At 42.0% G+C, this 26498-nt stretch overlaps 22 non-coding genes across 22 annotated transcripts; all 22 read left to right on the top strand.

Annotated features, from left to right (window-relative positions):
* Positions 1-458: 458 nt before the first annotated feature.
* trnam-cau (transfer RNA methionine (anticodon CAU)) lies at positions 459-530 on the top strand. Its single transcript has one exon. It is a non-coding gene; the product is annotated as a tRNA-Met (tRNA).
* A 254-nt stretch (positions 531-784) lies between these two features.
* On the top strand, positions 785-866 carry trnal-uag (transfer RNA leucine (anticodon UAG)). The gene has a single exon. It is a non-coding gene; the product is annotated as a tRNA-Leu (tRNA).
* A 1517-nt stretch (positions 867-2383) lies between these two features.
* Positions 2384-2465, top strand: trnal-uag (transfer RNA leucine (anticodon UAG)). Its single transcript has one exon. It is a non-coding gene; the product is annotated as a tRNA-Leu (tRNA).
* An 858-nt stretch (positions 2466-3323) lies between these two features.
* On the top strand, positions 3324-3395 carry trnam-cau (transfer RNA methionine (anticodon CAU)). Its single transcript has one exon. It is a non-coding gene; the product is annotated as a tRNA-Met (tRNA).
* Positions 3396-3649: 254 nt separating this feature from the next.
* trnal-uag (transfer RNA leucine (anticodon UAG)) lies at positions 3650-3731 on the top strand. The gene has a single exon. It is a non-coding gene; the product is annotated as a tRNA-Leu (tRNA).
* Positions 3732-5419: 1688 nt separating this feature from the next.
* trnam-cau (transfer RNA methionine (anticodon CAU)) lies at positions 5420-5491 on the top strand. Its single transcript has one exon. It is a non-coding gene; the product is annotated as a tRNA-Met (tRNA).
* Positions 5492-5745: 254 nt separating this feature from the next.
* trnal-uag (transfer RNA leucine (anticodon UAG)) lies at positions 5746-5827 on the top strand. Its single transcript has one exon. It is a non-coding gene; the product is annotated as a tRNA-Leu (tRNA).
* A 1864-nt stretch (positions 5828-7691) lies between these two features.
* Positions 7692-7773, top strand: trnal-uag (transfer RNA leucine (anticodon UAG)). The gene has a single exon. It is a non-coding gene; the product is annotated as a tRNA-Leu (tRNA).
* Positions 7774-8631: 858 nt separating this feature from the next.
* Positions 8632-8703, top strand: trnam-cau (transfer RNA methionine (anticodon CAU)). The gene has a single exon. It is a non-coding gene; the product is annotated as a tRNA-Met (tRNA).
* A 254-nt stretch (positions 8704-8957) lies between these two features.
* trnal-uag (transfer RNA leucine (anticodon UAG)) lies at positions 8958-9039 on the top strand. The gene has a single exon. It is a non-coding gene; the product is annotated as a tRNA-Leu (tRNA).
* A 2361-nt stretch (positions 9040-11400) lies between these two features.
* trnal-uag (transfer RNA leucine (anticodon UAG)) lies at positions 11401-11482 on the top strand. Its single transcript has one exon. It is a non-coding gene; the product is annotated as a tRNA-Leu (tRNA).
* A 1381-nt stretch (positions 11483-12863) lies between these two features.
* trnal-uag (transfer RNA leucine (anticodon UAG)) lies at positions 12864-12945 on the top strand. The gene has a single exon. It is a non-coding gene; the product is annotated as a tRNA-Leu (tRNA).
* Positions 12946-14633: 1688 nt separating this feature from the next.
* On the top strand, positions 14634-14705 carry trnam-cau (transfer RNA methionine (anticodon CAU)). Its single transcript has one exon. It is a non-coding gene; the product is annotated as a tRNA-Met (tRNA).
* Positions 14706-14959: 254 nt separating this feature from the next.
* On the top strand, positions 14960-15041 carry trnal-uag (transfer RNA leucine (anticodon UAG)). Its single transcript has one exon. It is a non-coding gene; the product is annotated as a tRNA-Leu (tRNA).
* Positions 15042-16905: 1864 nt separating this feature from the next.
* On the top strand, positions 16906-16987 carry trnal-uag (transfer RNA leucine (anticodon UAG)). The gene has a single exon. It is a non-coding gene; the product is annotated as a tRNA-Leu (tRNA).
* Positions 16988-18675: 1688 nt separating this feature from the next.
* trnam-cau (transfer RNA methionine (anticodon CAU)) lies at positions 18676-18747 on the top strand. Its single transcript has one exon. It is a non-coding gene; the product is annotated as a tRNA-Met (tRNA).
* A 254-nt stretch (positions 18748-19001) lies between these two features.
* trnal-uag (transfer RNA leucine (anticodon UAG)) lies at positions 19002-19083 on the top strand. Its single transcript has one exon. It is a non-coding gene; the product is annotated as a tRNA-Leu (tRNA).
* Positions 19084-20947: 1864 nt separating this feature from the next.
* trnal-uag (transfer RNA leucine (anticodon UAG)) lies at positions 20948-21029 on the top strand. The gene has a single exon. It is a non-coding gene; the product is annotated as a tRNA-Leu (tRNA).
* A 1688-nt stretch (positions 21030-22717) lies between these two features.
* On the top strand, positions 22718-22789 carry trnam-cau (transfer RNA methionine (anticodon CAU)). Its single transcript has one exon. It is a non-coding gene; the product is annotated as a tRNA-Met (tRNA).
* A 254-nt stretch (positions 22790-23043) lies between these two features.
* On the top strand, positions 23044-23125 carry trnal-uag (transfer RNA leucine (anticodon UAG)). Its single transcript has one exon. It is a non-coding gene; the product is annotated as a tRNA-Leu (tRNA).
* A 1824-nt stretch (positions 23126-24949) lies between these two features.
* trnam-cau (transfer RNA methionine (anticodon CAU)) lies at positions 24950-25021 on the top strand. The gene has a single exon. It is a non-coding gene; the product is annotated as a tRNA-Met (tRNA).
* Positions 25022-25275: 254 nt separating this feature from the next.
* Positions 25276-25357, top strand: trnal-uag (transfer RNA leucine (anticodon UAG)). Its single transcript has one exon. It is a non-coding gene; the product is annotated as a tRNA-Leu (tRNA).
* The last annotated feature ends 1141 nt before the right edge of the window (positions 25358-26498 follow it).

Genomic DNA, 26498 nt, shown 5'->3' with positions numbered 1-26498 from the left:
CTTGTCTGGGCTTATTTTAGCTTTGTAAAGTGTGAGCTGCTCAAATTTTGGATTTCTGAGTCCAACTATTTGTAAAACACAGGTTTTCAGGTACCAGAAGCTGAACCGAAAAGCTGTGGGTTGGCTAAAGACACTGCTTGTCTGGGCTTATTTTAGCTTTGTAAAGTGTGAGCTGCTCAAATTTTGGATTTTGGAGTCCAACTATTTGTAAAACACAGGTTTTCAGGTACCAGAAGCTGAACCAAAGAGCTGTGGGTTGGCTAAAGACACTGCTTGTCTGGGCATATTTTAGCTGCTGTGTGTATCTGGAAACTTTTCTTGATGTACCTTCAGGATTTGGAAGATAAGTACGAGGATGTTTACTTGAATTTGTAAAGTGTGAGCTGCTCAAATTTTGGATTTCTGAGTCCAACTATTTGTAAAACAGAGTTTTTTAGGTCCCAGACCCAGAACAGAAGAGCAGAGTGGCGCAGCGGAAGCGTGCTGGGCCCATAACCCAGAGGTCGATGGATCGAAACCATCCTCTGCTAGTTAGCAATGATTTGGGCTGGCTAATCTCCATGCTTGCCTGACTGTTACCTTGTATGTTCAAATTGACATGTTTTCACTTGGTTCCCAAGAAAAACCTGTTATTTTCCACAAAACTCACATCACATTTGTTTTATATGGACTTAACCTTCATTTGATGGATATCATTATTCGCCCAGTGAAACATAAACCCAAGGTGCTGATTTACCCTCTCCACATGGTCCGTCTTTGAAGTCATGATATTTGTGCATTTTCAGGTAGTGTGGCCGAGTGGTCTAAGGCGCTGGATTTAGGCTCCAGTCTCTCAGGAGGCATGGGTTCAAATCCCACCACTGCCATTTGCTATAGTAAGCCCTTTGGTGAATGTCATATAAACCTCTTATTAGCATAGCTACGTGTAGCTTGGCCTTGGTTATCCTGTGCAACTCAACTTGAACTGTGAAGCAACAGATAGGAGAAAACATGATTGGCTCTATGTCCACTGCTCTCTTTCCATTAATACTTACCTTGTCTTCTTTTCAGATGACTGAGCATCCAATGCGACAAGTGTGAAAAGTGACAGGCCTTCAGTGCTCAATTGGACACCACTGGTCCAGAGAAGCTAATGCTAATGGTGATGCTGTACCAATCTGTGACAACTCTTTGCCTTCAAATGAACTCTTTTGTGTATTTGGTCCCTTTTCTGGGCCTACCTTTGAGATTCCTGAAGAGAGTTTGGAAAATAAGTAAAAGAATGTTACTTAACTTTGCAAACTGTGAGCTGCTCAAATTTTGGATCTCTGAGTCCCACTATTTGTAAAACACAGGTTTTCAGGTACCAGAAGCTGAACCGAAGAGCTGTGGGTTGGCTAAAGACACTGCTTGTCTGGGCATATTTTAGCTGCTGTGTGTATCTTGAGACTTTTCTTGACGTACCTTCAGGATTTGGAAGATAAGTACGAGGATGTTTACTTAACTTTGTAAAGTGTGAGCTAATCAAATTTTGGATTTTGGAGTCCAACTATTTGTAAAACACAGATTTTCAGGTACCAGAAGCTGAACCGAAGAGCTGTGGGTTGGCTAAAGACACTGCTTGTCTGGGCTTATTTTAGCTTTGTAAAGTGTGAGCTGCTCAAATTTTGGATTTCTGAGTCCAACTATTTGTAAAACACAGGTTTTCAGGTACCAGAAGCTGAACCGAAGAGCTGTGGGTTGGCTAAAGACACTGCTTGTCTGGGCTTATTTTAGCTTTGTAAAGTGTGAGCTGCTCAAATTTTGGATTTCTGAGTCCAACTATTTGTAAAACACAGGTTTTCAGGTACCAGAAGCTGAACCAAAGAGCTGTGGGTTGGCTAAAGACACTGCTTGTCTGGGCATATTTTAGCTGCTGTGTGTATCTGGAGACTTTTCTTGACGTACCTTCAGGATTTGGAAGATAAGTACGAGGATGTTTACTTAACTTTGTAAAGTGTGAGCTGCTCAAATTTTTGATTTCTGAGTCCAACTATTTGTAAAACAGAGATTTTCAGGTCCCAGACCCAGAACAGAAGAGCAGAGTGGCGCAGCGGAAGCGTGCTGGGCCCATAACCCAGAGGTCGATGGATCAAAATCATCCTCTGCTAGTTAGCAATGATTTGGGCTGGCTAATCTCCATGCTTGCCTGACTGTTACCTTGTATGTTCACATTGACATGTTTTCACTCGGTTCCCAAGAAAAACCTGTTATTTTCCACAAAACTCACATCACATTTGTTTTATATGGACTTTACCTTCATTTGATGGATATCATTATTCGCCCAGTGAAACATAAACCCAAGGTGCTGATTTACCCTCTCCACATGGTCCGTCTTTGAAGTCATGATATATGTGCGTTTTCAGGTAGTGTGGCCGAGTGGTCTAAGGCGCTGGATTTAGGCTCCAGTCTCTCAGGAGGCGTGGGTTCAAATCCCACCACTGCCATTTGCTATAGTAAGCCCTTGGGTGAATGTCATATAAACCTCTTATTAGCATAGCTACGTGTAGCTTGGCCTTGGTTATCCTGTGCAACTCAACTTGAACTGTGAAGCAACAGATATTACCAAACAGATAGGAGAAAACATGATTGGCTCTATGTCCACTGCTCTCTTTCCATTAATACTTACCTTGTCTTCTTTTCAGATGACTGAGCATCCAATGCGACAAGTGTGAAAAGTGACAGGCCTTCAGTGCTCAATTGGACACCATTGGTCCAGAGAAGCTAATGCTAATGGTGATGCTGTACCAATCTGTGACAACTCTTTGCCTTCAAATGAACTCTTTTGTGTATTTGGTCCCTTTTCTGGGCCTACCTTTGAGATTCCTGAAGGGAGTTTGGAAAATAAGTAAAAGAATGTTACTTAACTTTGCAAACTGTGAGCTGCTCAAATTTTGGATCTCTGAGTCCCACTATTTGTAAAACACAGGTTTTCAGGTACCAGAAGCTGAACCGAAGAGCCGTGGGTTGGCTAAAGACACTGCTTGTCTGGGCATATTTTAGCTGCTGTGTGTATCTGGAGACTTTTCTTGACGTACCTTCAGGATTTGGAAGATAAGTACGAGGATGTTTACTTAACTTTGTAAAGTGTGAGCTGCTCAAATTTTGGATTTTGGAGTCCAACTATTTGTAAAACACAGATTTTCAGGTACCAGAAGCTGAACCGAAGAGCTGTGGGTTGGCTAAAGACACTGCTTGTCTGGGCTTATTTTAGCTTTGTAAAGTGTGAGCTGCTCAAATTTTGGATTTCTGAGTCCAACTATTTGTAAAACAGAGATTTTCAGGTCCCAGACCCAGAACAGAAGAGCAGAGTGGCGCAGCGGAAGCGTGCTGGGCCCATAACCCAGAGGTCGATGGATCGAAACCATCCTCTGCTAGTTAGCAATGATTTGGGCTGGCTAATCTCCATGCTTGCCTGACTGTTGCCTTGTATGTTCACATTGACATGTTTTCACTTGGTTCCCAAGAAAAACCTGTTATTTTCCACAAAACTCACATCACATTTGTTTTATATGGACTTTACCTTCATTTGATGGATATCATTATTCGCCCAGTGAAACATAAACCCAAGGTGCTGATTTACCCTCTCCACATGGTCCGTCTTTGAAGTCATGATATTTGTGCGTTTTCAGGTAGTGTGGCCGAGTGGTCTAAGGCGCTGGAGTTAGGCTCCAGTCTCTCAGGAGGCGTGGGTTCAAATCCCACCACTGCCATTTGCTATAGTAAGCCCTTGGGTGAATGTCATATAAACCTCTTATTAGCATAGCTACGTGTAGCTTGGCCTTGGTTATCCTGTGCAACTCAACTTGAACTGTGAAGCAACAGATATTACCAAACAGATAGGAGAAAACATGATTGGCTCTATGTCCACTGCTCTCTTTCCATTAATACTTACCTTGTCTTCTTTTCAGATGACTGAGCATCCAATGCGACAAGTGTGAAAAGTGACAGGCCTTCAGTGCTCAATTGGACACCATTGGTCCAGAGAAGCTAATGCAAATGGTGATGCTGTACCAATCTTTGACAACTCTTTGCCTTCAAATGAACTCTTTTGTGTATTTGGTCCTTTTTCTGGGCCTACCTTTGAGATTCCTGAAGGGAGTTTGGAAAATAAGTAAAAGAATGTTACTTAACTTTGCAAACTGTGAGCTGCTCAAATTTTGGATCTCTGAATCCCACTATTTGTAAAACACAGGTTTTCAGGTACCAGAAGCTGAACCGAAGAGCTGTGGGTTGGCTAAAGACACTGCTTGTCTGGGCATATTTTAGCTGCTGTGTGTATCTGGAGACTTTTCTTGACGTACCTTCAGGATTTGGAAGATAAGTACGAGGATGTTTACTTAACTTTGTAAAGTGTGAGCTGCTCAAATTTTGGATTTTGGAGTCCAACTATTTGTAAAACACAGATTTTCAGGTACCAGAAGCTGAACCGAAGAGCTGTGGGTTGGCTAAAGACACTGCTTGTCTGGGCTTATTTTAGCTTTGTAAAGTGTGAGCTGCTCAAATTTTGGATTTCTGAGTCCAACTATTTGTAAAACACAGGTTTTCAGGTACCAGAAGCTGAACCGAAGAGCTGTGGGTTGGCTAAAGACACTGCTTGTCTGGGCTTATTTTAGCTTTGTAAAGTGTGAGCTGCTCAAATTTTGGATTTCTGAGTCCAACTATTTGTAAAACACAGGTTTTCAGGTACCAGAAGCTGAACCGAAGAGCTGTGGGTTGGCTAAAGACACTGCTTGTCTGGGCATATTTTAGCTGCTGTGTGTATCTGGAGACTTTTCTTGACGTACCTTCAGGATTTGGAAGATAAGTACGAGGATGTTTACTTAACTTTGTAAAGTGTGAGCTGCTCAAATTTTGGATTTTGGAGTCCAACTATTTGTAAAACACAGATTTTCAGGTACCAGAAGCTGAACCGAAGAGCTGTGGGTTGGCTAAAGACACTGCTTGTCTGGGCTTATTTTAGCTTTGTAAAGTGTGAGCTGCTCAAATTTTGGATTTCTGAGTCCAACTATTTGTAAAACACAGGTTTTCAGGTACCAGAAGCTGAACCGAAAAGCTGTGGGTTGGCTAAAGACACTGCTTGTCTGGGCTTATTTTAGCTTTGTAAAGTGTGAGCTGCTCAAATTTTGGATTTTGGAGTCCAACTATTTGTAAAACACAGGTTTTCAGGTACCAGAAGCTGAACCAAAGAGCTGTGGGTTGGCTAAAGACACTGCTTGTCTGGGCATATTTTAGCTGCTGTGTGTATCTGGAAACTTTTCTTGATGTACCTTCAGGATTTGGAAGATAAGTACGAGGATGTTTACTTGAATTTGTAAAGTGTGAGCTGCTCAAATTTTGGATTTCTGAGTCCAACTATTTGTAAAACAGAGTTTTTTAGGTCCCAGACCCAGAACAGAAGAGCAGAGTGGCGCAGCGGAAGCGTGCTGGGCCCATAACCCAGAGGTCGATGGATCGAAACCATCCTCTGCTAGTTAGCAATGATTTGGGCTGGCTAATCTCCATGCTTGCCTGACTGTTACCTTGTATGTTCAAATTGACATGTTTTCACTTGGTTCCCAAGAAAAACCTGTTATTTTCCACAAAACTCACATCACATTTGTTTTATATGGACTTAACCTTCATTTGATGGATATCATTATTCGCCCAGTGAAACATAAACCCAAGGTGCTGATTTACCCTCTCCACATGGTCCGTCTTTGAAGTCATGATATTTGTGCATTTTCAGGTAGTGTGGCCGAGTGGTCTAAGGCGCTGGATTTAGGCTCCAGTCTCTCAGGAGGCATGGGTTCAAATCCCACCACTGCCATTTGCTATAGTAAGCCCTTTGGTGAATGTCATATAAACCTCTTATTAGCATAGCTACGTGTAGCTTGGCCTTGGTTATCCTGTGCAACTCAACTTGAACTGTGAAGCAACAGATAGGAGAAAACATGATTGGCTCTATGTCCACTGCTCTCTTTCCATTAATACTTACCTTGTCTTCTTTTCAGATGACTGAGCATCCAATGCGACAAGTGTGAAAAGTGACAGGCCTTCAGTGCTCAATTGGACACCACTGGTCCAGAGAAGCTAATGCTAATGGTGATGCTGTACCAATCTGTGACAACTCTTTGCCTTCAAATGAACTCTTTTGTGTATTTGGTCCCTTTTCTGGGCCTACCTTTGAGATTCCTGAAGAGAGTTTGGAAAATAAGTAAAAGAATGTTACTTAACTTTGCAAACTGTGAGCTGCTCAAATTTTGGATCTCTGAGTCCTACTATTTGTAAAACACAGGTTTTCAGGTACCAGAAGCTGAACCGAAGAGCTGTGGGTTGGCTAAAGACACTGCTTGTCTGGGCATATTTTAGCTGCTGTGTGTATCTGGAGATTTTTCTTGACGTACATTCAGGATTTGGAAGATAAGTACGAGGATGTTTACTTAACTTTGTAAAGTGTGAGCTGCTCAAATTTTGGATTTTGGAGTCCAACTATTTGTAAAACACAGGTTTTCAGGTACCAGAAGCTGAACCGAAGAGCTGTGGGTTGGCTAAAGACACTGCTTGTCTGGGCTTATTTTAGCTTTGTAAAGTGTGAGCTGCTCAAATTTTGGATTTTGGAGTCCAACTATTTGTAAAACACAGGTTTTCAGGTACCAGAAGCTGAACCGAAGAGCTGTGGGTTGGCTAAAGACACTGCTTGTCTGGGCATATTTTAGCTGCTGTGTGTATCTTGAGACTTTTCTTGACGTACCTTCAGGATTTGGAAGATAAGTACGAGGATGTTTACTTAACTTTGTAAAGTGTGAGCTAATCAAATTTTGGATTTTGGAGTCCAACTATTTGTAAAACACAGATTTTCAGGTACCAGAAGCTGAACCGAAGAGCTGTGGGTTGGCTAAAGACACTGCTTGTCTGGGCTTATTTTAGCTTTGTAAAGTGTGAGCTGCTCAAATTTTGGATTTCTGAGTCCAACTATTTGTAAAACACAGGTTTTCAGGTACCAGAAGCTGAACCGAAGAGCTGTGGGTTGGCTAAAGACACTGCTTGTCTGGGCTTATTTTAGCTTTGTAAAGTGTGAGCTGCTCAAATTTTGGATTTCTGAGTCCAACTATTTGTAAAACACAGGTTTTCAGGTACCAGAAGCTGAACCAAAGAGCTGTGGGTTGGCTAAAGACACTGCTTGTCTGGGCATATTTTAGCTGCTGCGTGTATCTGGAGACTTTTCTTGACGTACCTTCAGGATTTGGAAGATAAGTACGAGGATGTTTACTTAACTTTGTAAAGTGTGAGCTGCTCAAATTTTTGATTTCTGAGTCCAACTATTTGTAAAACAGAGATTTTCAGGTTCCAGACCCAGAACAGAAGAGCAGAGTGGCGCAGCGGAAGCGTGCTGGGCCCATAACCCAGAGGTCGATGGATCAAAATCATCCTCTGCTAGTTAGCAATGATTTGGGCTGGCTAATCTCCATGCTTGCCTGACTGTTACCTTGTATGTTCACATTGACATGTTTTCACTCGGTTCCCAAGAAAAACCTGTTATTTTCCACAAAACTCACATCACATTTGTTTTATATGGACTTTACCTTCATTTGATGGATATCATTATTCGCCCAGTGAAACATAAACCCAAGGTGCTGATTTACCCTCTCCACATGGTCCGTCTTTGAAGTCATGATATATGTGCGTTTTCAGGTAGTGTGGCCGAGTGGTCTAAGGCGCTGGATTTAGGCTCCAGTCTCTCAGGAGGCGTGGGTTCAAATCCCACCACTGCCATTTGCTATAGTAAGCCCTTGGGTGAATGTCATATAAACCTCTTATTAGCATAGCTACGTGTAGCTTGGCCTTGGTTATCCTGTGCAACTCAACTTGAACTGTGAAGCAACAGATATTACCAAACAGATAGGAGAAAACATGATTGGCTCTATGTCCACTGCTCTCTTTCCATTAATACTTACCTTGTCTTCTTTTCAGATGACTGAGCATCCAATGCGACAAGTGTGAAAAGTGACAGGCCTTCAGTGCTCAATTGGACACCATTGGTCCAGAGAAGCTAATGCTAATGGTGATGCTGTACCAATCTGTGACAACTCTTTGCCTTCAAATGAACTCTTTTGTGTATTTGGTCCCTTTTCTGGGCCTACCTTTGAGATTCCTGAAGGGAGTTTGGAAAATAAGTAAAAGAATGTTACTTAACTTTGCAAACTGTGAGCTGCTCAAATTTTGGATCTCTGAGTCCCACTATTTGTAAAACACAGGTTTTCAGGTACCAGAAGCTGAACCGAAGAGCCGTGGGTTGGCTAAAGACACTGCTTGTCTGGGCATATTTTAGCTGCTGTGTGTATCTGGAGACTTTTCTTGACGTACCTTCAGGATTTGGAAGATAAGTACGAGGATGTTTACTTAACTTTGTAAAGTGTGAGCTGCTCAAATTTTGGATTTTGGAGTCCAACTATTTGTAAAACACAGATTTTCAGGTACCAGAAGCTGAACCGAAGAGCTGTGGGTTGGCTAAAGACACTGCTTGTCTGGGCTTATTTTAGCTTTGTAAAGTGTGAGCTGCTCAAATTTTGGATTTCTGAGTCCAACTATTTGTAAAACAGAGATTTTCAGGTCCCAGACCCAGAACAGAAGAGCAGAGTGGCGCAGCGGAAGCGTGCTGGGCCCATAACCCAGAGGTCGATGGATCGAAACCATCCTCTGCTAGTTAGCAATGATTTGGGCTGGCTAATCTCCATGCTTGCCTGACTGTTGCCTTGTATGTTCACATTGACATGTTTTCACTTGGTTCCCAAGAAAAACCTGTTATTTTCCACAAAACTCACATCACATTTGTTTTATATGGACTTTACCTTCATTTGATGGATATCATTATTCGCCCAGTGAAACATAAACCCAAGGTGCTGATTTACCCTCTCCACATGGTCCGTCTTTGAAGTCATGATATTTGTGCGTTTTCAGGTAGTGTGGCCGAGTGGTCTAAGGCGCTGGATTTAGGCTCCAGTCTCTCAGGAGGCGTGGGTTCAAATCCCACCACTGCCATTTGCTATAGTAAGCCCTTGGGTGAATGTCATATAAACCTCTTATTAGCATAGCTACGTGTAGCTTGGCCTTGGTTATCCTGTGCAACTCAACTTGAACTGTGAAGCAACAGATATTACCAAACAGATAGGAGAAAACATGATTGGCTCTATGTCCACTGCTCTCTTTCCATTAATACTTACCTTGTCTTCTTTTCAGATGACTGAGCATCCAATGCGACAAGTGTGAAAAGTGACAGGCCTTCAGTGCTCAATTGGACACCATTGGTCCAGAGAAGCTAATGCAAATGGTGATGCTGTACCAATCTTTGACAACTCTTTGCCTTCAAATGAACTCTTTTGTGTATTTGGTCCTTTTTCTGGGCCTACCTTTGAGATTCCTGAAGGGAGTTTGGAAAATAAGTAAAAGAATGTTACTTAACTTTGCAAACTGTGAGCTGCTCAAATTTTGGATCTCTGAATCCCACTATTTGTAAAACACAGGTTTTCAGGTACCAGAAGCTGAACCGAAGAGCTGTGGGTTGGCTAAAGACACTGCTTGTCTGGGCATATTTTAGCTGCTGTGTGTATCTTGAGACTTTTCTTGACGTACCTTCAAGATTTGGAAGATAAGTACGAGGATGTTTACTTAACTTTGTAAAGTGTGAGCTAATCAAATTTTGGATTTTGGAGTCCAACTATTTGTAAAACACAGATTTTCAGGTACCAGAAGCTGAACCGAAGAGCTGTGGGTTGGCTAAAGACACTGCTTGTCTGGGCTTATTTTAGCTTTGTAAAGTGTGAGCTGCTCAAATTTTGGATTTCTGAGTCCAACTATTTGTAAAACACAGGTTTTCAGGTACCAGAAGCTGAACCAAAGAGCTGTGGGTTGGCTAAAGACACTGCTTGTCTGGGCATATTTTAGCTGCTGTGTGTATCTGGAGACTTTTCTTGACGTACCTTCAGGATTTGGAAGATAAGTACGAGGATGTTTACTTAACTTTGTAAAGTGTGAGCTGCTCAAATTTTGGATTTTGGAGTCCAACTATTTGTAAAACACAGATTTTCAGGTACCAGAAGCTGAACCGAAGAGCTGTGGGTTGGCTAAAGACACTGCTTGTCTGGGCTTATTTTAGCTTTGTAAAGTGTGAGCTGCTCAAATTTTGGATTTCTGAGTCCAACTATTTGTAAAACACAGGTTTTCAGGTACCAGAAGCTGAACCGAAGAGCTGTGGGTTGGCTAAAGACACTGCTTGTCTGGGCTTATTTTAGCTTTGTAAAGTGTGAGCTGCTCAAATTTTGGATTTTGGAGTCCAACTATTTGTAAAACACAGGTTTTCAGGTACCAGAAGCTGAACCGAAGAGCTGTGGGTTGGCTAAAGACACTGCTTGTCTGGGCATATTTTAGCTGCTGTGTGTATCTGGAGACTTTTCTTGACGTACCTTCAGGATTTGGAAGATAAGTACGAGGATGTTTACTTAACTTTGTAAAGTGTGAGCTGCTCAAATTTTGGATTTTGGAGTCCAACTATTTGTAAAACACAGATTTTCAGGTACCAGAAGCTGAACCGAAGAGCTGTGGGTTGGCTAAAGACACTGCTTGTCTGGGCTTATTTTAGCTTTGTAAAGTGTGAGCTGCTCAAATTTTGGATTTCTGAGTCCAACTATTTGTAAAACACAGGTTTTCAGGTACCAGAAGCTGAACCGAAAAGCTGTGGGTTGGCTAAAGACACTGCTTGTCTGGGCTTATTTTAGCTTTGTAAAGTGTGAGCTGCTCAAATTTTGGATTTTGGAGTCCAACTATTTGTAAAACACAGGTTTTCAGGTACCAGAAGCTGAACCAAAGAGCTGTGGGTTGGCTAAAGACACTGCTTGTCTGGGCATATTTTAGCTGCTGTGTGTATCTGGAAACTTTTCTTGATGTACCTTCAGGATTTGGAAGATAAGTACGAGGATGTCTACTTGAATTTGTAAAGTGTGAGCTGCTCAAATTTTGGATTTCTGAGTCCAACTATTTGTAAAACAGAGTTTTTTATGTCCCAGACCCAGAACAGAAGAGCAGAGTGGCGCAGCGGAAGCGTGCTGGGCCCATAACCCAGAGGTCGATGGATTGAAACCATCCTCTGCTAGTTAGCAATGATTTGGGCTGGCTAATCTCCATGCTTGCCTGACTGTTACCTTGTATGTTCAAATTGACATGTTTTCACTTGGTTCCCAAGAAAAACCTGTTATTTTCCACAAAACTCACATCACATTTGTTTTATATGGACTTAACCTTCATTTGATGGATATCATTATTCGCCCAGTGAAACATAAACCCAAGGTGCTGATTTACTCTCTCCACATGGTCCGTCTTTGAAGTCATGATATTTGTGCATTTTCAGGTAGTGTGGCCGAGTGGTCTAAGGTGCTGGATTTAGGCTCCAGTCTCTCAGGAGGCATGGGTTCAAATCCCACCACTGCCATTTGCTATAGTAAGCCCTTTGGTGAATGTCATATAAACCTCTTATTAGCATAGCTACGTGTAGCTTGGCCTTGGTTATCCTGTGCAACTCAACTTGAACTGTGAAGCAACAGATAGGAGAAAACATGATTGGCTCTATGTCCACTGCTCTCTTTCCATTAATACTTACCTTGTCTTCTTTTCAGATGACTGAGCATCCAATGCGACAAGTGTGAAAAGTGACAGGCCTTCAGTGCTCAATTGGACACCACTGGTCCAGAGAAGCTAATGCTAATGGTGATGCTGTACCAATCTGTGACAACTCTTTGCCTTCAAATGAACTCTTTTGTGTATTTGGTCCCTTTTCTGGGCCTACCTTTGAGATTCCTGAAGAGAGTTTGGAAAATAAGTAAAAGAATGTTACTTAACTTTGCAAACTGTGAGCTGCTCAAATTTTGGATCTCTGAGTCCCACTATTTGTAAAACACAGGTTTTCAGGTACCAGAAGCTGAACCGAAGAGCTGTGGGTTGGCTAAAGACACTGCTTGTCTGGGCATATTTTAGCTGCTGTGTGTATCTTGAGACTTTTCTTGACGTACCTTCAGGATTTGGAAGATAAGTACGAGGATGTTTACTTAACTTTGTAAAGTGTGAGCTAATCAAATTTTGGATTTTGGAGTCCAACTATTTGTAAAACACAGATTTTCAGGTACCAGAAGCTGAACCGAAGAGCTGTGGGTTGGCTAAAGACACTGCTTGTCTGGGCTTATTTTAGCTTTGTAAAGTGTGAGCTGCTCAAATTTTGGATTTCTGAGTCCAACTATTTGTAAAACACAGGTTTTCAGGTACCAGAAGCTGAACCAAAGAGCTGTGGGTTGGCTAAAGACACTGCTTGTCTGGGCATATTTTAGCTGCTGTGTGTATCTGGAGACTTTTCTTGACGTACCTTCAGGATTTGGAAGATAAGTACGAGGATGTTTACTTAACTTTGTAAAGTGTGAGCTGCTCAAATTTTGGATTTCTGAGTCCAACTATTTGTAAAACAGAGATTTTCAGGTCCCAGACCCAGAACAGAAGAGCAGAGTGGCGCAGCGGAAGCGTGCTGGGCCCATAACCCAGAGGTCGATGGATCAAAATCATCCTCTGCTAGTTAGCAATGATTTGGGCTGGCTAATCTCCATGCTTGCCTGACTGTTGCCTTGTATGTTCACATTGACATGTTTTCACTCGGTTCCCAAGAAAAACCTGTTATTTTCCACAAAACTCACATCACATTTGTTTTATATGGACTTTACCTTCATTTGATGGATATCATTATTCGCCCAGTGAAACATAAACCCAAGGTGCTGATTTACCCTCTCCACATGGTCCGTCTTTGAAGTCATGATATTTGTGCGTTTTCAGGTAGTGTGGCCGAGTGGTCTAAGGTGCTGGATTTAGGCTCCAGTCTCTCAGGAGGCGTGGGTTCAAATCCCACCACTGCCTTTTGCTATAGTAAGCCCTTGGGTGAATGTCACATAAACCTCTTATTAGCATAGCTACGTGTAGCTTGGCCTTGGTTATCCTGTGCAACTCAACTTGAACTGTGAAGCAACAGATTTTACCAAACAGATAGGAGAAAACATGATTGGCTCTATGTCCACTGCTCTCTTTCCATTAATACTTACCTTGTCTTCTTTTCAGATGACTGAGCATCCAATGCGACAAGTGTGAAAAGTGACAGGCCTTCAGTGCTCAATTGGACACCATTGGTCCAGAGAAGCTAATGCTAATGGTGATGCTGTACCAATCTGTGACAACTCTTTGCCTTCAAATGAACTCTTTTGTGTATTTGGTCCCTTTTCTGGGCCTACCTTTGAGATTCCTGAAGGGAGTTTGGAAAATAAGTAAAAGAATGTTACTTAACTTTGCAAACTGTAAGCTGCTCAAATTTTGGATCTCTGAGTCCCACTATTTGTAAAACACAGGTTTTCAGGTACCAGAAGCTGAACCGAAGAGCTGTGGGTTGGCTAAAGACACTGCTTGTCTGGGCATATTTTAGCTGCTGTGTGTATCTGGAGACTTTTCTTGACGTACCTTCAGGATTTGGAAGATAAGTACGAGGATGTTTACTTAACTTTGTAAAGTGTGAGCTGCTCAAATTTTGGATTTTGGAGTCCAACTATTTGTAAAACACAGATTTTCAGGTACCAGAAGCTGAACCGAAGAGCTGTGGGTTGGCTAAAGACACTGCTTGTCTGGGCTTATTTTAGCTTTGTAAAGTGTGAGCTGCTCAAATTTTGGATTTCTGAGTCCAACTATTTGTAAAACACAGGTTTTCAGGTACCAGAAGCTGAACCGAAGAGCTGTGGGTTGGCTAAAGACACTGCTTGTCTGGGCTTATTTTAGCTTTGTAAAGTGTGAGCTGCTCAAATTTTGGATTTTGGAGTCCAACTATTTGTAAAACACAGGTTTTCAGGTACCAGAAGCTGAACCGAAGAGCTGTGGGTTGGCTAAAGACACTGCTTGTCTGGGCATATTTTAGCTGCTGTGTGTATCTGGAGACTTTTCTTGACGTACCTTCAGGATTTGGAAGATAAGTACGAGGATGTTTACTTAACTTTGTAAAGTGTGAGCTGCTCAAATTTTGGATTTTGGAGTCCAACTATTTGTAAAACACAGATTTTCAGGTACCAGAAGCTGAACCGAAGAGCTGTGGGTTGGCTAAAGACACTGCTTGTCTGGGCTTATTTTAGCTTTGTAAAGTGTGAGCTGCTCAAATTTTGGATTTCTGAGTCCAACTATTTGTAAAACACAGGTTTTCAGGTACCAGAAGCTGAACCGAAAAGCTGTGGGTTGGCTAAAGACACTGCTTGTCTGGGCTTATTTTAGCTTTGTAAAGTGTGAGCTGCTCAAATTTTGGATTTTGGAGTCCAACTATTTGTAAAACACAGGTTTTCAGGTACCAGAAGCTGAACCAAAGAGCTGTGGGTTGGCTAAAGACACTGCTTGTCTGGGCATATTTTAGCTGCTGTGTGTATCTGGAAACTTTTCTTGATGTACCTTCAGGATTTGGAAGATAAGTACGAGGATGTTTACTTGAATTTGTAAAGTGTGAGCTGCTCAAATTTTGGATTTCTGAGTCCAACTATTTGTAAAACAGAGTTTTTTAGGTCCCAGACCCAGAACAGAAGAGCAGAGTGGCGCAGCGGAAGCGTGCTGGGCCCATAACCCAGAGGTCGATGGATCGAAACCATCCTCTGCTAGTTAGCAATGATTTGGGCTGGCTAATCTCCATGCTTGCCTGACTGTTACCTTGTATGTTCAAATTGACATGTTTTCACTTGGTTCCCAAGAAAAACCTGTTATTTTCCACAAAACTCACATCACATTTGTTTTATATGGACTTAACCTTCATTTGATGGATATCATTATTCGCCCAGTGAAACATAAACCCAAGGTGCTGATTTACCCTCTCCACATGGTCCGTCTTTTAAGTCATGATATTTGTGCATTTTCAGGTAGTGTGGCCGAGTGGTCTAAGGCGCTGGATTTAGGCTCCAGTCTCTCAGGAGGCATGGGTTCAAATCCCACCACTGCCATTTGCTATAGTAAGCCCTTTGGTGAATGTCATATAAACCTCTTATTAGCATAGCTACGTGTAGCTTGGCCTTGGTTATCCTGTGCAACTCAACTTGAACTGTGAAGCAACAGATAGGAGAAAACATGATTGGCTCTATGTCCACTGCTCTCTTTCCATTAATACTTACCTTGTCTTCTTTTCAGATGACTGAGCATCCAATGCGACAAGTGTGAAAAGTGACAGGCCTTCAGTGCTCAATTGGACACCACTGGTCCAGAGAAGCTAATGCTAATGGTGATGCTGTACCAATCTGTGACAACTCTTTGCCTTCAAATGAACTCTTTTGTGTATTTGGTCCCTTTTCTGGGCCTACCTTTGAGATTCCTGAAGAGAGTTTGGAAAATAAGTAAAAGAATGTTACTTAACTTTGCAAACTGTGAGCTGCTCAAATTTTGGATCTCTGAGTCCCACTATTTGTAAAACACAGGTTTTCAGGTACCAGAAGCTGAACCGAAGAGCTGTGGGTTGGCTAAAGACACTGCTTGTCTGGGCATATTTTAGCTGCTGTGTGTATCTGGAGACTTTTCTTGATGTACCTTCAGGATTTGGAAGATAAGTACGAGGATGTTTACTTAACTTTGTAAAGTGTGAGCTGCTCAAATTTTGGATTTTGGAGTCCAACTATTTGTAAAACACAGATTTTCAGGTACCAGAAGCTGAACCGAAGAGCTGTGGGTTGGCTAAAGACACTGCTTGTCTGGGCTTATTTTAGCTTTGTAAAGTGTGAGCTGCTCAAATTTTGGATTTTGGAGTCCAACTATTTGTAAAACACAGGTTTTCAGGTACCAGAAGCTGAACCGAAGAGCTGTGGGTTGGCTAAAGACACTGCTTGTCTGGGCATATTTTAGCTGCTGTGTGTATCTGGAGACTTTTCTTGACGTACCTTCAGGATTTGGAAGATAAGTACGAGGATGTTTACTTAACTTTGTAAAGTGTGAGCTGCTCAAATTTTGGATTTTGGAGTCCAACTATTTGTAAAACACAGATTTTCAGGTACCAGAAGCTGAACCGAAGAGCTGTGGGTTGGCTAAAGACACTGCTTGTCTGGGCTTATTTTAGCTTTGTAAAGTGTGAGCTGCTCAAATTTTGGATTTCTGAGTCCAACTATTTGTAAAACACAGGTTTTCAGGTACCAGAAGCTGAACCGAAGAGCTGTGGGTTGGCTAAAGACACTGCTTGTCTGGGCTTATTTTAGCTTTGTAAAGTGTGAGCTGCTCAAATTTTGGATTTTGGAGTCCAACTATTTGTAAAACACAGGTTTTCAGGTACCAGAAGCTGAACCAAAGAGCTGTGGGTTGGCTAAAGACACTGCTTGTCTGGGCATATTTTAGCTGCTGTGTGTATCTGGAGACTTTTCTTGACGTACCTTCAGGATTTGGAAGATAAGTACGAGGATGTTTACTTAACTTTGTAAAGTGTGAGCTGCTCAAATTTTGGATTTCTGAGTCCAACTATTTGTAAAACAGAGATTTTCAGGTCCCAGACCCAGAACAGAAGAGCAGAGTGGCGCAGCGGAAGCGTGCTGGGCCCATAACCCAGAGGTCGATGGATCAAAATCATCCTCTGCTAGTTAGCAATGATTTGGGCTGGCTAATCTCCATGCTTGCCTGACTGTTGCCTTGTATGTTCACATTGACATGTTTTCACTCGGTTCCCAAGAAAAACCTGTTATTTTCCACAAAACTCACATCACATTTGTTTTATATGGACTTTACCTTCATTTGATGGATATCATTATTCGCCCAGTGAAACATAAACCCAAGGTGCTGATTTACCCTCTCCACATGGTCCGTCTTTGAAGTCATGATATTTGTGCGTTTTCAGGTAGTGTGGCCGAGTGGTCTAAGGTGCTGGATTTAGGCTCCAGTCTCTCAGGAGGCGTGGGTTCAAATCCCACCATTGCCTTTTGCTATAGTAAGCCCTTGGGTGAATGTCATATAAACCTCTTATTAGCATAGCTACGTGTAGCTTGGCCTTGGTTATCCTGTGCAACTCAACTTGAACTGTGAAGCAACAGATTTTACCAAACAGATAGGAGAAAACATGATTGGCTCTATGTCCACTGCTCTCTTTCCATTAATACTTACCTTGTCTTCTTTTCAGATGACTGAGCATCCAATGCGACAAGTGTGAAAAGTGACAGGCCTTCAGTGCTCAATTGGACACCATTGGTCCAGAGAAGCTAATGCTAATGGTGATGCTGTACCAATCTGTGACAACTCTTTGCCTTCAAATGAACTCTTTTGTGTATTTGGTCCCTTTTCTGGGCCTACCTTTGAGATTCCTGAAGGGAGTTTGGAAAATAAGTAAAAGAATGTTACTTAACTTTGCAAACTGTGAGCTGCTCAAATTTTGGATCTCTGAGTCCCACTATTTGTAAAACACAGGTTTTCAGGTACCAGAAGCTGAACCGAAGAGCTGTGGGTTGGCTAAAGACACTGCTTGTCTGGGCATATTTTAGCTGCTGTGTGTATCTGGAGACTTTTCTTGACGTACCTTCAGGATTTGGAAGATAAGTACGAGGATGTTTACTTAACTTTGTAAAGTGTGAGCTGCTCAAATTTTGGATTTTGGAGTCCAACTATTTGTAAAACACAGATTTTCAGGTACCAGAAGCTGAACCGAAGAGCTGTGGGTTGGCTAAAGACACTGCTTGTCTGGGCTTATTTTAGCTTTGTAAAGTGTGAGCTGCTCAAATTTTGGATTTCTGAGTCCAACTATTTGTAAAACACAGGTTTTCAGGTACCAGAAGCTGAACCGAAGAGCTGTGGGTTGGCTAAAGACACTGCTTGTCTGGGCTTATTTTAGCTTTGTAAAGTGTGAGCTGCTCAAATTTTGGATTTTGGAGTCCAACTATTTGTAAAACACAGGTTTTCAGGTACCAGAAGCTGAACCGAAGAGCTGTGGGTTGGCTAAAGACACTGCTTGTCTGGGCATATTTTAGCTGCTGTGTGTATCTGGAGACTTTTCTTGACGTACCTTCAGGATTTGGAAGATAAGTACGAGGATGTTTACTTAACTTTGTAAAGTGTGAGCTGCTCAAATTTTGGATTTTGGAGTCCAACTATTTGTAAAACACAGATTTTCAGGTACCAGAAGCTGAACCGAAGAGCTGTGGGTTGGCTAAAGACACTGCTTGTCTGGGCTTATTTTAGCTTTGTAAAGTGTGAGCTGCTCAAATTTTGGATTTCTGAGTCCAACTATTTGTAAAACACAGGTTTTCAGGTACCAGAAGCTGAACCGAAAAGCTGTGGGTTGGCTAAAGACACTGCTTGTCTGGGCTTATTTTAGCTTTGTAAAGTGTGAGCTGCTCAAATTTTGGATTTTGGAGTCCAACTATTTGTAAAACACAGGTTTTCAGGTACCAGAAGCTGAACCAAAGAGCTGTGGGTTGGCTAAAGACACTGCTTGTCTGGGCATATTTTAGCTGCTGTGTGTATCTGGAAACTTTTCTTGATGTACCTTCAGGATTTGGAAGATAAGTACGAGGATGTTTACTTGAATTTGTAAAGTGTGAGCTGCTCAAATTTTGGATTTCTGAGTCCAACTATTTGTAAAACAGAGTTTTTTAGGTCCCAGACCCAGAACAGAAGAGCAGAGTGGCGCAGCGGAAGCGTGCTGGGCCCATAACCCAGAGGTCGATGGATCGAAACCATCCTCTGCTAGTTAGCAATGATTTGGGCTGGCTAATCTCCATGCTTGCCTGACTGTTACCTTGTATGTTCAAATTGACATGTTTTCACTTGGTTCCCAAGAAAAACCTGTTATTTTCCACAAAACTCACATCACATTTGTTTTATATGGACTTAACCTTCATTTGATGGATATCATTATTCGCCCAGTGAAACATAAACCCAAGGTGCTGATTTACCCTCTCCACATGGTCCGTCTTTTAAGTCATGATATTTGTGCATTTTCAGGTAGTGTGGCCGAGTGGTCTAAGGCGCTGGATTTAGGCTCCAGTCTCTCAGGAGGCATGGGTTCAAATCCCACCACTGCCATTTGCTATAGTAAGCCCTTTGGTGAATGTCATATAAACCTCTTATTAGCATAGCTACGTGTAGCTTGGCCTTGGTTATCCTGTGCAACTCAACTTGAACTGTGAAGCAACAGATAGGAGAAAACATGATTGGCTCTATGTCCACTGCTCTCTTTCCATTAATACTTACCTTGTCTTCTTTTCAGATGACTGAGCATCCAATGCGACAAGTGTGAAAAGTGACAGGCCTTCAGTGCTCAATTGGACACCACTGGTCCAGAGAAGCTAATGCTAATGGTGATGCTGTACCAATCTGTGACAACTCTTTGCCTTCAAATGAACTCTTTTGTGTATTTGGTCCCTTTTCTGGGCCTACCTTTGAGATTCCTGAAGAGAGTTTGGAAAATAAGTAAAAGAATGTTACTTAACTTTGCAAACTGTGAGCTGCTCAAATTTTGGATCTCTGAGTCCCACTATTTGTAAAACACAGGTTTTCAGGTACCAGAAGCTGAACCGAAGAGCTGTGGGTTGGCTAAAGACACTGCTTGTCTGGGCATATTTTAGCTGCTGTGTGTATCTGGAGACTTTTCTTGATGTACCTTCAGGATTTGGAAGATAAGTACGAGGATGTTTACTTAACTTTGTAAAGTGTGAGCTGCTCAAATTTTGGATTTTGGAGTCCAACTATTTGTAAAACACAGATTTTCAGGTACCAGAAGCTGAACCGAAGAGCTGTGGGTTGGCTAAAGACACTGCTTGTCTGGGCTTATTTTAGCTTTGTAAAGTGTGAGCTGCTCAAATTTTGGATTTTGGAGTCCAACTATTTGTAAAACACAGGTTTTCAGGTACCAGAAGCTGAACCGAAGAGCTGTGGGTTGGCTAAAGACACTGCTTGTCTGGGCATATTTTAGCTGCTGTGTGTATCTGGAGACTTTTCTTGACGTACCTTCAGGATTTGGAAGATAAGTACGAGGATGTTTACTTAACTTTGTAAAGTGTGAGCTGCTCAAATTTTGGATTTTGGAGTCCAACTATTTGTAAAACACAGATTTTCAGGTACCAGAAGCTGAACCGAAGAGCTGTGGGTTGGCTAAAGACACTGCTTGTCTGGGCTTATTTTAGCTTTGTAAAGTGTGAGCTGCTCAAATTTTGGATTTCTGAGTCCAACTATTTGTAAAACACAGGTTTTCAGGTACCAGAAGCTGAACCGAAGAGCTGTGGGTTGGCTAAAGACACTGCTTGTCTGGGCTTATTTTAGCTTTGTAAAGTGTGAGCTGCTCAAATTTTGGATTTTGGAGTCCAACTATTTGTAAAACACAGGTTTTCAGGTACCAGAAGCTGAACCAAAGAGCTGTGGGTTGGCTAAAGACACTGCTTGTCTGGGCATATTTTAGCTGCTGTGTGTATCTGGAGACTTTTCTTGACGTACCTTCAGGATTTGGAAGATAAGTACGAGGATGTTTACTTAACTTTGTAAAGTGTGAGCTGCTCAAATTTTGGATTTCTGAGTCCAACTATTTGTAAAACAGAGATTTTCAGGTCCCAGACCCAGAACAGAAGAGCAGAGTGGCGCAGCGGAAGCGTGCTGGGCCCATAACCCAGAGGTCGATGGATCAAAATCATCCTCTGCTAGTTAGCAATGATTTGGGCTGGCTAATCTCCATGCTTGCCTGACTGTTGCCTTGTATGTTCACATTGACATGTTTTCACTCGGTTCCCAAGAAAAACCTGTTATTTTCCACAAAACTCACATCACATTTGTTTTATATGGACTTTACCTTCATTTGATGGATATCATTATTCGCCCAGTGAAACATAAACCCAAGGTGCTGATTTACCCTCTCCACATGGTCCGTCTTTGAAGTCATGATATTTGTGCGTTTTCAGGTAGTGTGGCCGAGTGGTCTAAGGTGCTGGATTTAGGCTCCAGTCTCTCAGGAGGCGTGGGTTCAAATCCCACCATTGCCTTTTGCTATAGTAAGCCCTTGGGTGAATGTCATATAAACCTCTTATTAGCATAGCTACGTGTAGCTTGGCCTTGGTTATCCTGTGCAACTCAACTTGAACTGTGAAGCAACAGATTTTACCAAACAGATAGGAGAAAACATGATTGGCTCTATGTCCACTGCTCTCTTTCCATTAATACTTACCTTGTCTTCTTTTCAGATGACTGAGCATCCAATGCGACAAGTGTGAAAAGTGACAGGCCTTCAGTGCTCAATTGGACACCATTGGTCCAGAGAAGCTAATGCTAATGGTGATGCTGTACCAATCTGTGACAACTCTTTGCCTTCAAATGAACTCTTTTGTGTATTTGGTCCCTTTTCTGGGCCTACCTTTGAGATTCCTGAAGGGAGTTTGGAAAATAAGTAAAAGAATGTTACTTAACTTTGCAAACTGTGAGCTGCTCAAATTTTGGATCTCTGAGTCCCACTATTTGTAAAACACAGGTTTTCAGGTACCAGAAGCTGAACCGAAGAGCTGTGGGTTGGCTAAAGACACTGCTTGTCTGGGCATATTTTAGCTGCTGTGTGTATCTGGAGACTTTTCTTGACGTACCTTCAGGATTTGGAAGATAAGTACGAGGATGTTTACTTAACTTTGTAAAGTGTGAGCTGCTCAAATTTTGGATTTTGGAGTCCAACTATTTGTAAAACACAGATTTTCAGGTACCAGAAGCTGAACCGAAGAGCTGTGGGTTGGCTAAAGACACTGCTTGTCTGGGCTTATTTTAGCTTTGTAAAGTGTGAGCTGCTCAAATTTTGGATTTCTGAGTCCAACTATTTGTAAAACACAGGTTTTCAGGTACCAGAAGCTGAACCGAAGAGCTGTGGGTTGGCTAAAGACACTGCTTGTCTGGGCTTATTTTAGCTTTGTAAAGTGTGAGCTGCTCAAATTTTGGATTTTGGAGTCCAACTATTTGTAAAACACAGGTTTTCAGGTACCAGAAGCTGAACCGAAGAGCTGTGGGTTGGCTAAAGACACTGCTTGTCTGGGCATATTTTAGCTGCTGTGTGTATCTGGAGACTTTTCTTGACGTACCTTCAGGATTTGGAAGATAAGTACGAGGATGTTTACTTAACTTTGTAAAGTGTGAGCTGCTCAAATTTTGGATTTTGGAGTCCAACTATTTGTAAAACACAGATTTTCAGGTACCAGAAGCTGAACCGAAGAGCTGTGGGTTGGCTAAAGACACTGCTTGTCTGGGCTTATTTTAGCTTTGTAAAGTGTGAGCTGCTCAAATTTTGGATTTCTGAGTCCAACTATTTGTAAAACACAGGTTTTCAGGTACCAGAAGCTGAACCGAAAAGCTGTGGGTTGGCTAAAGACACTGCTTGTCTGGGCTTATTTTAGCTTTGTAAAGTGTGAGCTGCTCAAATTTTGGATTTTGGAGTCCAACTATTTGTAAAACACAGGTTTTCAGGTACCAGAAGCTGAACCAAAGAGCTGTGGGTTGGCTAAAGACACTGCTTGTCTGGGCATATTTTAGCTGCTGTGTGTATCTGGAAACTTTTCTTGATGTACCTTCAGGATTTGGAAGATAAGTACGAGGATGTTTACTTGAATTTGTAAAGTGTGAGCTGCTCAAATTTTGGATTTCTGAGTCCAACTATTTGTAAAACAGAGTTTTTTATGTCCCAGACCCAGAACAGAAGAGCAGAGTGGCGCAGCGGAAGCGTGCTGGGCCCATAACCCAGAGGTCGATGGATCGAAACCATCCTCTGCTAGTTAGCAATGATTTGGGCTGGCTAATCTCCATGCTTGCCTGACTGTTGCCTTGTATGTTCACATTGACATGTTTTCACTCGGTTCCCAAGAAAAACCTGTTATTTTCCACAAAACTCACATCACATTTGTTTTATATGGACTTTACCTTCATTTGATGGATATCATTATTCGCCCAGTGAAACATAAACCCAAGGTGCTGATTTACCCTCTCCACATGATCCGTCTTTTAAGTCATGATATTTGAGCGTTTTCAGGTAGTGTGGCCGAGTGGTCTAAGGTGCTGGATTTAGGCTCCAGTCTCTCAGGAGGCGTGGGTTCAAATCCCACCACTGCCTTTTGCTATAGTAAGCCCTTGGGTGAATGTCATATAAACCTCTTATTAGCATAGCTACGTGTAGCTTGGCCTTGGTTATCCTGTGCAACTCAACTTGAACTGTGAAGCAACAGATATTACCAAACAGATAGGAGAAAACATGATTGGCTCTATGTCCACTGCTCTCTTTCCATTAATACTTACCTTGCCTTCTTTTCAGATGACTGAGAATCCAATGCGACAAGTGTGAAAAGTGACAGGCCTTCAGTGCTCAATTGGACACCATTGGTCCAGAGAAGCTAATGCTAATGGTGATGCTGTACCAATCTGTGACAACTCTTTGCCTTCAAATGAACTCTTTTGTGTATTTGGTCCCTTTTCTGGGCCTACCTTTGAGATTCCTGAAGGGAGTTTGGAAAATAAGTAAAAGAATGTTACTTAACTTTGCAAGCTGTGAGCTGCTCAAATTTTGGATCTCTGAGTCCCACTATTTGTAAAACACAGGTTTTCAGGTACCAGAAGCTGAACCGAAGAGCTGTGGGTTGGCTAAAGACACTGCTTGTCTGGGCATATTTTAGCTGCTGTGTGTATCTGGAGACTTTTCTTGACGTACCTTCAGGACTTGGAAGATAAGTACGAGGATGTTTACTTAACTTTGTAAAGTGTGAGCTGCTCAAATTTTGGATTTTGGAGTCCAACTATTTGTAAAACACAGATTTTCAGGTACCAGAAGCTGAACCGAAGAGCTGTGGGTTGGCTAAAGACACTGCTTGTCTGGGCTTATTTTAGCTTTGTAAAGTGTGAGCTGCTCAAACTTTGGATTTCTGAGTCCAACTATTTGTAAAACACAGGTTTTCAGGTACCAGAAGCTGAACCGAAGAGCTGTGGGTTGGCTAAAGACACTGCTTGTCTGGGCTTATTTTAGCTTTGTAAAGGGTGAGCTGCTCAAATTTTGGATTTTGGAGTCCAACTATTTGTAAAACACAGGTTTTCAGGTACCAGAAGCTGAACCGAAGAGCTGTGGGTTGGCTAAAGACACTGCTTGTCTGGGCATATTTTAGCTGCTGTGTGTATCTGGAGACTTTTCTTGACGTACCTTCAGGATTTGGAAGATAAGTACGAGGATGTTTACTTAACTTTGTAAAGTGTGAGCTGCTCAAATTTTGGATTTTGGAGTCCAACTATTTGTAAAACACAGATTTTCAGGTACCAGAAGCTGAACCGAAGAGCTGTGGGTTGGCTAAAGACACTGCTTGTCTGGGCTTATTTTAGCTTTGTAAAGTGTGAGCTGCTCAAATTTTGGATTTCTGAGTCCAACTATTTGTAAAACACAGGTTTTCAGGTACCAGAAGCTGAACCGAAGAGCTGTGGGTTGGCTAAAGACACTGATTGTCTGGGCTTATTTTAGCTTTGTAAAGTGTGAGCTGCTCAAATTTTGGATTTTGGAGTCCAACTATTTGTAAAACACAGGTTTTCAGGTATCAGAAGCTGAACCAAAGAGCTGTGGGTTGGCTAAAGACACTGCTTGTCTGGGCATATTTTAGCTGCTGTGTGTATCTGGAGACTTTTCTTGACGTACCTTCAGGATTTGGAAGATAAGTACGAGGATGTTTACTTAACTTTGTAAAGTGTGAGCTAATCAAATTTTGGATTTTGGAGTCCAACTATTTGTAAAACACAGATTTTCAGGTACCAGAAGCTGAACCGAAGAGCTGTGGGTTGGCTAAAGACACTGCTTGTCTGGGCTTATTTTAGCTTTGTAAAGTGTGAGCTGCTCAAATTTTGGATTTCTGAGTCCAACTATTTGTAAAACAGAGATTTTCAGGTCCCAGACCCAGAACAGAAGAGCAGAGTGGCGCAGCGGAAGCGTGCTGGGCCCATAACCCAGAGGTCGATGGATCGAAACCATCCTCTGCTAGTTAGCAATGATTTGGGCTGGCTAATCTCCATGCTTGCCTGACTGTTGCCTTGTATGTTCACATTGACATGTTTTCACTTGGTTCCCAAGAAAAACCTGTTATTTTCCACAAAACTCACATCACATTTGTTTTATATGGACTTTACCTTCATTTGATGGATATCATTATTCGCCCAGTGAAACATAAACCCAAGGTGCTGATTTACCCTCTCCACATGGTCCGTCTTTGAAGTCATGATATTTGTGCGTTTTCAGGTAGTGTGGCCGAGTGGTCTAAGGCGCTGGATTTAGGCTCCAGTCTCTCAGGAGGCGTGGGTTCAAATCCCACCACTGCCATTTGCTATAGTAAGCCCTTGGGTGAATGTCATATAAACCTCTTATTAGCATAGCTACGTGTAGCTTGGCCTTGGTTATCCTGTGCAACTCAACTTGAACTGTGAAGCAACAGATATTACCAAACAGATAGGAGAAAACATGATTGGCTCTATGTCCACTGCTCTCTTTCCATTAATACTTACCTTGTCTTCTTTTCAGATGACTGAGCATCCAATGCGACAAGTGTGAAAAGTGACAGGCCTTCAGTGCTCAATTGGACACCATTGGTCCAGAGAAGCTAATGCTAATGGTGATGCTGTACCAATCTTTGACAACTCTTTGCCTTCAAATGAACTCTTTTGTGTATTTGGTCCTTTTTCTGGGCCTACCTTTGAGATTCCTGAAGGGAGTTTGGAAAATAAGTAAAAGAATGTTACTTAACTTTGCAAACTGTGAGCTGCTCAAATTTTGGATCTCTGAGTCCCACTATTTGTAAAACACAGGTTTTCAGGTACCAGAAGCTGAACCGAAGAGCTGTGGGTTGGCTAAAGACACTGCTTGTCTGGGCATATTTTAGCTGCTGTGTGTATCTTGAGACTTTTCTTGACGTACCTTCAGGATTTGGAAGATAAGTACGAGGATGTTTACTTAACTTTGTAAAGTGTGAGCTAATCAAATTTTGGATTTTGGAGTCCAACTATTTGTAAAACACAGATTTTCAGGCACCAGAAGCTGAACCGAAGAGCTGTGGGTTGGCTAAAGACACTGCTTGTCTGGGCTTATTTTAGCTTTGTAAAGTGTGAGCTGCTCAAATTTTGGATTTCTGAGTCCAACTATTTGTAAAACACAGGTTTTCAGGTACCAGAAGCTGAACCGAAGAGCTGTGGGTTGGCTAAAGACACTGCTTGTCTGGGCTTATTTTAGCTTTGTAAAGTGTGAGCTGCTCAAATTTTGGATTTTGGAGTCCAACTATTTGTAAAACATAGGTTTTCAGGTACCAGAAGCTGAACCGAAGAGCTGTGGGTTGGCTAAAGACACTGCTTGTCTGGGCATATTTTAGCTGCTGTGTGTATCTGGAGACTTTTCTTGACGTACCTTCAGGATTTGGAAGATAAGTACGAGGATGTTTACTTAACTTTGTAAAGTGTGAGCTGCTCAAATT

The sequence above is a fragment of the Centropristis striata genome, chromosome 17, assembly GCF_030273125.1.
Source record: "Centropristis striata isolate RG_2023a ecotype Rhode Island chromosome 17, C.striata_1.0, whole genome shotgun sequence".
Taxonomy (NCBI): domain Eukaryota; kingdom Metazoa; phylum Chordata; class Actinopteri; order Perciformes; family Serranidae; genus Centropristis; species Centropristis striata.
This window is presented reverse-complemented; position numbering and strand designations above follow the sequence as displayed.